The sequence below is a fragment of the Aquarana catesbeiana genome, linkage group LG01 (genome assembly GCF_042186555.1).
Source record: "Aquarana catesbeiana isolate 2022-GZ linkage group LG01, ASM4218655v1, whole genome shotgun sequence".
NCBI classification, from domain to species: Eukaryota; Metazoa; Chordata; class Amphibia; order Anura; family Ranidae; genus Aquarana; species Aquarana catesbeiana.
In genome coordinates, this window is record NC_133324.1 from 380,029,422 (window position 1) to 380,040,709 (window position 11,288).

The 11,288-nt window shown below is 46.8% G+C and overlaps 1 pseudogene; it reads left to right on the forward strand.

The window, feature by feature from the left end:
* The first annotated feature begins 5,616 nt into the window (after window positions 1-5,616).
* Window positions 5,617-5,728, forward strand: LOC141124437 (U2 spliceosomal RNA; annotated as a pseudogene).
* The last annotated feature ends 5,560 nt before the right edge of the window (window positions 5,729-11,288 follow it).

Genomic DNA, 11,288 nt, shown 5'->3' on the forward strand with positions numbered 1-11,288 from the left:
AACCTGTATGGGATCATTTGGAAGCATAGACCATTTGTTCACAGAGTTTTTTCACATACATAGAACAATTTTTATTGGACATTTATATCAATTTTCTTTGGAGTATTCAGTTGCACGGAATATTATCACACAAAATTTCACCATATGAACTTATCTTATTTGAGTATTTTTTGTTATATTTTATGTAGCACTTTTGGGACTGTTTCAGCCAGCATCAGAAAGTTTTTCTCTTTTTTCTATTTTTTCTGCTACTTTCAGGTGTACACTTCTTTTTATAGGATAATTGATGTTTCAGCTACACCTATATTTGCTCACATTTTACTTTGTATAGTTTGTGGTGATTTGTATACTCAGAATTTTTACATGACACACATTTTTTCAAAATATATATATTTTTACACAGATTTTTCACTAAGTTTGTTGATACACTCTGATGCACATTTTCTGATATTGAGGCATTAATTATTTTATTTGTGAACAGCGCCAATTCCCCTATCAGAGTTTTTAATATTTGGCCCATTGTCAGCATCAGCCAGGATCTGTGTGTCATCTGCATAGATCTGGTATGCTAATTTGTGTGTAGCAATAATGTCAGCGAGTGAGGCCCATATAGCAGGTGAATAGCAGGGGCAACAATGCCGAGCCCTGCGGGACTCCATAGAGAAGTGGTTCCATTGGCAGGCTGCAAGCGTTCATCCGCACTTGATGGGTCCTATCCGTGAGAAAGGAGTTGATCCAATGGAGGACAGTGCCACTACATCCAAAAAGGTATTCCATGCGATCTCCCAGGATTTGATGGTCGATAGTGTCAAAGGCTGCGGAGAGGTCGAGCAGCACCAAGACCCCTTTACCCTTAACAGGCATTTGCGTATGTCAAGTGCGGACAGTTCAGTGCTACGTCCCAGCCTAAATCCCGACTGGGAGTCATGGAACAGGTCGTTGCCCTCAAAGAAGCTTTGCATTTGTTGAAAGACGACCTGCTCCAGGATCTTCACCAGAAAGGGAAGATGAGATATAGGTCTGAAATTAGTGAGCAGAGAAGGGTCAAGTGTGCTTTTCTTCAACAAGGGGGAGACAATGGCATGCTTCAGTTGTGTTGGAACGGCCCCCATTTTTAAAGATAGATTCACTATCCTTGTAATTTCTGGGGCCAATGTATCTGCATTTTTCATCATAAACCATGCGGGACAGATGTCATTCGGAGAGCTTGACGGTTTAAGCTTGGACATAATATTGGATATCTCTGTCACTGAAGTGGATACAAATGAGCTAAAGGCTGGAGGAGCTCTTGTTAGTGCCGGAGGGTCAAAGTCATCAGGCAAGATTTTGTCCTGGTTACGGATTTTTAAATTTTTTTCCCCAAAGGAAGACTGAAACGCAGAGCATAATTCCATAGATGGGACAATCTTAGAATAACATTTTTTTGGTTCAAATATGTCCCTAACCAACGAGAATAATTCCCAAGGCTTGTTCGAGGCTTGCATTATTTGATCATTATAATAGGATCTTTTATGGCGTTTTACAGCCTTTGTGTAGCCTCAACAATAGACCCAATACGCCATTTTGTCCCGGGGCAGTTTTGACTTAAGCCACTTTCTTTCCAATATTCGTCTTTTATTCTTAAATAAGTTGAGACTAGGGGCGTACCAAGGGCTTGACTTAGAAAGTCTTGGGCACCTATTTACTGTTGTCAATGGGGCCAGGATGTCCAGACTTGCCTTGATTCTTAACTCAAATTCATTTAGGGATCTTTCCAGCCTTTCAATCTCGGTTTCTAAAGCCGGAATTCCAATTTCTCTCTCTTCATTTACTAGGAGTGGCTGTCCCTGATGGTAGTCGTAGCATGTTTGAGTAGTATAGTGTCCCCAAAAATGCAGTGTAAGCAGGATCAGCCTTATTTGCTGCCAGCATTTGTGTTTAGCCCCCCAACAAGTGTAGTGTTAGTAGATCACTGCCCCATTCACTGCCCAACCTGGAATTCAGGTGGAAACAGCAAATTTAAGAACTCCCCTTGATTTTTTTTAGCTGTTTTTCACAAGATCTGAATCAATTGATTGTGAACCAAAGCAATTTATACACACAATACATTGCCGCCCCCCCCCCAATTCAACTCTTGCCAGACAATTTGCGCATAATTAAACCTTTTGTGAACTGCGATCATATTGGTCCACTGACCCGATTCATCACATGCCCATGTTCTCTGCTGTAATGGCCAGAAAATGATGTAAGATGATAATGTGTTTCATGCATTTTAGAGATAATACACTCTGTCGCCCTCAGGGTGACCCTGAATATGATCGACGCTGCAAAAATTCAGTCCCTCATAAACTACCTCTTTGAGAAATTCACAGATGTGTATAAGCCTTAAGAAAATATCTGCGTAGACAAATCCCTCATACATTTCACTGGCTGCCTTGCAATCAAGCAGTATCTCCCCAGCAAGCGTGCCAGATCTGGGATCAAAATATATAATCTCTGTGAGAGAGCGACAGGCTATACATACCATTTTAGAGTTTATAAGGGAAAAGACAGTGAAGTAGAGCCTCTCGGATGCCCAAACTACATGGGGATCATAATATGGAACTTGGTGTCTCCCTTGTTTCATAAAGGGTAACATTTGTACGTGGACAATTTATATACAGGTGCACCACTTTTTAGACACTTATCCAATCTTGAAATTGGCTGCTGTGGCACCATGCGGCCTAATCGCTAGGGCTTCCCCAATGGCTTGTTAACACCTGACTTAGAAAGGGGGAGAAAGCCTGCTTGAGGAATGGTGAATTACTCGCAGTGAAGTGAAAGGGCATACAGGATGTTTTCATCCTGTCTTCCATTCACGCAGATAAGTACAAATTTGCGTGGCATCTGGTGCCGCTGAAAAGCCTATCTTTGTCCACGACTATAATCTTAATATGGGAGAGGTGGACTTTTACGACCAAATGACAACACCGTACTTAGTTTCCTGCAAAGTTAGACACTGGTAAACAAAAGTGTCTATTTATTTCAATTTGCTATATATACAACGCTTTTGTGCTTTACAAAACAACTGGAAAAAGTGGATCCTTGCTAAAATTTTAGGAAGAGATCATCATGGCCCTTTTGTATCCAAAAGGTGCTGTGGGCCAAACCCCAAATCCAGATGCAGTGGTACCCTGACCCAAAAGTCACCCCAAAGAAGATGTTGTGCCTGTGGAGGAATAAGACAAGACACTCGTTATTTCTGTCCCTCTTGCCCTGGCTAACCTGGTCTTTTCAAGGACTGCTTCCATCGCTACCACACGCTAGTGGAGCATTAGTGTACAGTACAGCATTGAACAGTCTAGGACTACTAATTCACACACAAGGGTCTCGAAAGATGTTAGATAGTCAGGAAACTCTCTATCACATTTTGAAAGACCCTAAAATCAAGACTGGAAAGTTTACAGTTACAGTTCTGTAAAGTTACAAAAAAAAAGGTTAAAAAAATGTAATTTAAAAAAGTAAAAAAAAAAATATATAATAAAAAAGTAAAAGAGAATAAAAAAGTAAGAAAAATAAGTTTTATTGAGTTAATGTTATATTGTTACTGTGTTTTATTGTCAACTGTTGTTTGCTTTGCAGGAACACCAATTAGCTGCAGCAGTGATCTGTTTATTCTGACAGCAGCAAGGTGAAGCTCTCAGAATACATATATCAGTGCCTGTAGCACTGCAGGAGGAGATTTCTCTTCCACAGTTAAAAAAAAAGAATGTATATGCCCAAGCATTGGGGGCCTAGGGTGGTCAGTGGGAAGATCACTCCTTGTTGTTTGCTTTGGAGGAACACCAATCAGCTCCAGCACTGATCTGGTTATTCTGACAGCAGCAGGTTGGTGCTCTGAGAATGCATAAGTCAGTGCCTGCAGCATTGCAGGAGCAGGTTTCTGATCTGCAGTTATAAAGAAACATATATGCCCAAGCATGAGGAGCCTGGGGTGGTCACAGCACGGATCACTCCTATGCTTCGGCATATCATTTTTTCACTTTTTTTCTGGCTGAGATTTCTTCATCCACATCGAGGGCTGAATAAAAAAAGAACATTACATGTATACCCAACATTAGAAGTGGGTAGATGCAGGGCAGTAGACTCTAAAAGTTGGCATACCCACACTGTTTCTGACAGAGATTTCTTCATCCACATCAATTGATGTGAATGGAGGAATCTGTTAAATTGTCTTTTTTTGTTCAGACCACAAGCTGCATGAAAAAATAACATTACATACAGTATATGCCCAACAAGGACTTTGAGTAGTTATACTGGGTTATACCAGGATGATGCCTGCAGCAGCAGGCATCGTCATGGTATTGTTTTTTTCAGCCAGCGGTCAGTCGGCATTCTTGTAAAAGCAATCCTAGAGGCTTATTGGCTGCTGGATTGCTTTTACAAGCAGTGAGAGGGGATGTCCCTCCCCCTCCTGCCGACTTCCATGGTTTTCTCGGGCTCGCCGTTGGCTGGCCATAGAGCTGATCAGAGACTGGAACAGCTCCAATCATCTCTATAGTCTAAGAAACTGGAAGCAATGAGCATTTTATCACTTCACTTCACTTCACTGGACTCTCAACTCTGTTTGTTATTATTGTTTGACTACATGTTTGGCACTTTTAGGCTCATGTAGCCTTCATAGCTCTTGTGAAAACTGGCATTCCCTTCCATGCTGCCCATGTGTGGCCCGTTTCACACAATTTCAAGCTGACTGTATTTATAAGTCTTAAAAGTCCTAAGTCCCAGTCTCCCCCTCTGAGTTTGATTTAATAATATTGCTTACTACCGCTTTAGGCGAGTATAGTATAACCCACTTACTTCTGATATGTTTATGCTATTGGTTATTAGCTCTAGATGGTTCCCTTCCTCCATGGTCTGCCTCTTCCTCCCCCCTTTCTTCCAGCTTCCACCCTATCCCTCCTTGCTCTTCTCCTACTTTCATTCCCTCCCTTCCTTCCAACTTCCCCTCTCCCTCTTCGTCCCCCTCACCCACTCTTTCCCCTTTTATCTCTTCTCAGTTAACCACCACAAATGTTATTTTTATCTACTGTTAAAAGTTTATCCCATGTTGTCACAGTAGGCCACCGGGCATTGATTAGCTTATTGTATAAGTTGTTTTATATATGCCTCTGTTCCCCTGGGAAGTTGTCACTGCACCCCCAACTGTTTCTCTCTCTTGGGCCTAACGAATAGCATCAGAGATTAAATGGTTCATCTGGGTGATTATTCCAATGCGTATACAATAACCTTTTTGATTCTTTATGCTATTATCTCTCAGTTTCTTATGCCTGCTTATTTTTTTCTCCTTCCTTCTCCAACTTTTGTGTTTACCTCCATGTCCCCTCCCCCCCTGCTGGGGCCTTCCTTGATCAACCTTGTGTAGCCACTTGGATAATATTTACACACCTTAGCTCACCATGGCTCCCTGAAATGTATTGTCCCTTAATATAAAAGGTCTTAATATGCCACCTAAATGCGTTAAGCCTTTCAATGCTTTGCCTCCCTAATGCTGAAATAGTGGCCCTACAGGAGACTCATTACATGGTCCATAGCATCCTGAGATACTTTGGTCCAGCCTACCCACAGGTCTACTTGGCCTGTTCTCAAATCAGGCAACAGGCTTCTCGGCCTTTTGGCTAAGATCAAGTGTAATATCTGTTCTTATCAGTTGCCAGAAGAGACGCTATGCTTCTCCCATGAGTGGGTGAGAAGCAGATGCAAATCCAATGGTGTCATTGCACCTGGAAGGACGGTTTTGGTAGGATTCACTCCCTGCTGCCTGACAGAATAGTGGGGGCCGGTGCATGTTCGAGTCTGAACCGTCTGAAAGGGTGCTCCTGGTGAGGATGGGTGCTGCATCTGGGTCTGATCCAGAAGGTCGGGTCCCTGGCCTTCTGGCCTAGATTGTGGTAGCTCTAGCTATGGAAAGTTATTCGGGAGAGAACACTTACTCCCCTTTTTGAGGGGGGGAGTGGTTAGTATTTCCCGAATGTAATTAGGAAGTAGGGATGAGCTTCGTGTTCGAGTCGAACCCATGTTCGACTCGAACATCGGCTGTTCGATCGTTCGCCGAATTGCGAACGTTATGGGCCGTTCGCGCTAAATTCGTGTGGCGCGTCACGGCCCATAATTCACTGCGGCATCGCAGTGCATTGCTGGCTGATGATTGGCCAAGCATGCACTATGACCCGCATGCTTGGCCAATCACAGCGCTGTCAGTAGAGAGAGCTGTAATTGGCCAAAGCCAGGGTGGCTTTGGCCAATTACGGCTCAGGGCATTTAGTACACACCCCACACTATATAAGGCCGCCTGCACGGCGGCCCTGTGTAGTGTGTGTTCCGGTGTGCTGAGAGATAGAGAGAGAGAGAGACAGTGTCATTTGATTTGAGTTAGATAGATTAGGCAGAACAGTCAGTCAGTTAGCTGCACTTACAGTGTATTGTGTATATATATATGCATCCCAGGTGTTGCATATATATATATACACTGTATTCAGTTTAGCTAGATCCGTTCCTGTTATCTTCTATCTAGACTATTTACATTTAATGCAGTGCGTCCTGCTCACAGTGTTCAGCTAGATCCGTTCCTGTTATCTTCTAGACTATTTACATTTAGTGCAGTGCGTCCTGCTCACAGTGTTCAGCTAGATCCGTTCCTGCTATTTACATTTAGTGCAGTGCGTCCTGCTCACAGTGTTCAGCTAGATCCGTTCCTGTTAAATTCCTACTGACCGGCAGGCTTGTCTGGTTACAGTATATAAAGCTACCTGAAGAAAATTACAGGTGTTCTATTTGATCCTATTAGTACCACGGTCAGGCAGCTAGACTATTTACATTTAGTACAGTGTGTCCTGCTCACAGTGTTCAGCTAGATCCGTTCCTGTTATCTTCCTACTGACAGGCAGGCTTGTCTGGTTACAGTATATAAAGCTACCTGAAGAAAATTACAGGTGTTCTATTTGATCCTATTAGTACCACGGTCAGGCAGCTAGACTATTTACATTTAGTACAGTGCGTCCTGCTCACAGTGTACAGCTAGATCCGTTCCTGTTATCTTCCTACTGACAGGCAGGCTTGTCTGGTTACAGTATATAAAGCTACCTGAAGAAAATTACAGGTGTTCTATTTGATCCTATTAGTACCACGGTCAGGCAGCTAGACTATTTACATTTAGTACAGTGCGTCCTGCTCACAGTGTTCAGCTAGATCCGTTCCTGTTATCTTCCTACTGACAGGCAGGCTTGTCTGGTTACAGTATATAAAGCTACTTGAAGAAAATTACAGGTGTTCTATCCCAGCTTAGTGCAGCTACAGGCCATTAGTATGTCTGGAAGGCCAAGAAGGAGAGGCAGACAGTCACAAGCCAATAAGAGAGGGCAAGCAGGCTCTGTGTCTAGTGCTGGTCGTGGAGACGGTGCATCCTCATCAGCACGTGGCCATGGGACACGCTTGGCCTTTTTTTCGGCAGCTGGCCATGTTGAGCCGCAACATGCGGAAGACTTGGTCGAGTGGATGACCAAGCCGTCCTCATCCTCCTCATCCTCTCTCACCCATGCCCAGGGTGCTTTGTCTGGCAAAGCAGCGGCCTCTTCCCTCAGCTCAATGTCATCAGTGACTCCTTCCCTAGCTCCACCATGTCCTCATGAGGATTCCCTCGAACTGTTTGACCACAGTGTTGGGTACATGCTCCAGGAGGATGCCCAGCGTTTGGAAGGCTCTGATGACGATACTGAGCTCGATGAAGGCAGTAACATGAGCGCGGACAGAGGGGGTGCCCAAGAAGGACAGCAATCTGGCAGTCATGCTCCCCCTGCTGCAGCATACTGCCAGGTTTGCTCCAGTGATGAGGAGGGAGGGGATGATGAGGTCACTGACTCAACGTGGGTGCCTGATAGGAGAGAGGAGGAGGAGGAGGAGGAGGAGGAGGAGGAGGAGGAGGCGGCAGCACATCACCAACGAGGCAGGATGCCCTCCAGGGGCCAGCCTAAGGGCAGCACATTGACTGCATCACACCCCAAAGCTCCACATGTGCAGGGCGCTGCAGTCTCTGCGCGTTATTCAAAAAGTTCTTTGGTGTGGGCCTTTTTTGAGACGAGTGCATCAGATCGCACCGCTGCTATTTGCAACATATGTCTCAAGCGTATCTCGCGTGGCCAAAATATCTCCCGCTTGGGTACCACATGCTTGACCAGACATATGTTGACCTGCCATGCAGTTCGTTGGCAAGCGTATCTAAAAGACCCACACCAAAGAACAAAGAGGATCTCTCCTTGCTCCTCATCAGCTGAGATTTCCAACCCCACTAGACCTTCAGTCCTCTCTGAGACCTGCAGTGAGAGGAATGAAGGTGTAGAATTAGGTGTGTCACAGCCAAGTACTTGTGGGCAATCTGCTTTTGGTACACCGACGTCAGATTGTACCAGGCAAATTTCCCTGCCCCAGCTGCTGCACCGCCGAAAGAAGTTTGCTCCCAGCCATCCACATGCCCAGCGGTTGAATGCTAGCTTGGCAAAATTGCTAGCACTTCAACTGCTGCCTTTTCAGTTGGTAGACTCTGCCCCCTTCCGTGAGTTTGTGGAATGTGCGGTTCCTCAGTGGCAGGTACCCAAACGCCACTTTTTCTCACGGAAGGCGATTCCGGCTCTCTACCGGCATGTGGAAGGCAATGTCCATGCCTCGCTGGACAGGGCGGTCAGCGGTAAGGTGCATATTACCGCTGACTCATGGTCCAGCAGGCATGGACAGGGACGTTACCTAAGTTTCACGGCGCATTGGGTGACTCTGCTGGCAGCTGCAGTAGTGTTGGAGGTTGTTCCGCCACCACGCCTCCAAAATGCTGATTGTGACACACCTCTCTCCTCCACCCCCTCCTCTTCTTCTTCCTCCATGGCCTCTTCCTCGGAACCAGCGGTGCTCCGTAGGCGTTCAAGGGGCTACGCAAGTACGCAGGCCAAAAGATGCCATGCGGTGCTTGAGCTGGTGTGCTTGGGGGACAGGAGCCACACTGGGGCAGAGGTTCTGTCAGCTCTGCAGGGGCAGGTTCAGAGGTGGTTGACGCCACGCCAACTTAAGGCAGGAATGGTGGTTTGCGACAATGGCACCAACCTCCTCTCTGCCCTCCGACAGGGACAAATGACCCATGTGCCCTGTTTGGCTCACGTCCTTAACTTGGTGGTGCAGCGGTTCTTGGGCAGGTACCCGGGCTTACAGGATGTCCTGAGGCAGGCCAGGAAAGTCTGTGTGCATTTCCGCCGGTCATATAATGCCAGTGCTCGGCTGACGGACCTCCAAAAGGAGTTTAACCTGCCCAAGAACCGCCTAATCTGTGACATGCCCACCAGGTGGAACTCAACGTTGGCCATGCTGCAGCGGCTGCACACGCAGCAGAGGGCCATCAATGAGTACCTGTGCGACTATGGCACCAGGACAGGGTCAGGGGAGCTTGGTTTTTTTTCCCCACGCCAGTGGGCCATGATCAGGGATGCATGCACTGTCCTGTCACCATTCGAGGAGGCCACGAGGATGGTGAGCAGTGACAGTGCATGCATCAGTGACACTGTCCCCCTTGTCCACCTGTTGGAGCACACGCTGCGTGGAATAATGGACAGGGCACTTGAGGCAGAACAGAGGCAGGAAGAGGAGGACTTCCTTAGCTCTCAAGGCCCCCTTTATCCAGACAGTGTTCCTGCGTGCCCGCCGATCACACAGGAAGAGGACGAGGAGGAAGAGGAGGAGGAGGAAGATTGTGTCAGTATGGAGGTGGAGCCTGGCACTCAGCATCAGCAGCAGTCTTTAAGGGATCAGTCCCAAGAAACACATGGACTTGTACGTGGCTGGGAGGAGGTGGCTGCGGACCATGTCGTTCTTAGTGACCCAGAGGACTCCGGACCGAATGCCTCAGCAAACCTACGCTGCATGGCCTCCCTGATCCTGCAAAGCCTGCGTAAGGATCCTCGTATTCGTGGTATCAAGGAGAAGGACCAATACTGGCTGGCAACCCTCCTTGATCCACGTTACAAGGGTAAGGTTGCGGACCTTATCTTGCCATCGCAGAGGGAGCAGAGGATGAAACATCTTCGGGAGGCCTTGCAGAAAGGTCTGTGCAACGCGTTCCCAGAGACTGGGAGGTTACAAACTCCTGTTTCTGGACAACGTGTTGCTGAGGCTTCGGTCAGTCAAAGAAGGAGCGGTGGAGAAGGTGGCCGTCTGACCGATGCGTTCAGACAATTTTTTGGTCCGCAGCCCCAAGGTATGATCGGTTCCAGCAACCATCGCCAGCGTCTGTTTTACATGGTGCAGGAATACCTAGGGGCAAGATCAGACTTGGACACCTTTCCCACCGAAAATCCTCTGGGTTACTGGGTCTTGAGGATGGATCACTGGCCAGAGCTTGCACAGTATGCAATTGAGCTACTGGCCTGTCCTGCATCCAGCGTTCTTTCGGAACGCACATTCAGTGCTGCTGGAGGCGTGGTAACCGATCACAGGGTGCGTCTGTCCACCGACTCGGTCGATCGGCTGACCTTCATAAAAATGAATGAGTCTTGGATCACCACCAGCTACCAAGCACCTGATGCTGATGTAACCGAATAATTTTTTTTGAAATCTCAGATCCCTTCAAAGACTGCCTATGCTGATGCTGAGTGACTATCCCTGAGTAATTATCCTCTTCCTCCTCAATCATCACGCTGATAGCTTGTAAGAACATTTTTGGTTCTGGGCGCCACCACCAGTGCCTAAGGCACAATTTTTCAGCCCCTGTTTAACAGGGGCGTGTAATTACAATTTTTGATGTAATACTTTGCAGCAGGGCTCGTTCCTGCATTCCAACTAGAGTGTCTGTGAGGGGTTGCAGTGTTGTGGCACCAGCACCAGTGCCTAGGGCCCAATTTTTCTGCCCCTGTCTAACAGGGGCGTGTAATTACAATTTTTGATGCAATACTTTGCAGCAGGGCTCGTTCCTGCGTTCCAACTAGAGTGTCTGTGAGGGGTTGCAGTGTTGTGGCACCAGCACCAGTGCCTAAGGCCCAATTTTTCTGCCCCTGTCTAACAGGGGCGTGTAATTACAATTTTTGATGCAATACTTTGCAGCAGGGCTCGTTCCTGCGTTCCAACTAGAGTGTCTGTGAGGGGTTGCAGTGTTGTGGCACCAGCACCAGTGCCTAAGGCCCAATTTTTCTGCCCCTGTCTAACAGGGGCGTGTAATTACAATTTTTGAAGCAATAATTTGCAGCAGGGCTCGTTCCTGCGTTCCAACTAGAGTGTCTGTGAGGGGTTGCAGTGTTGTG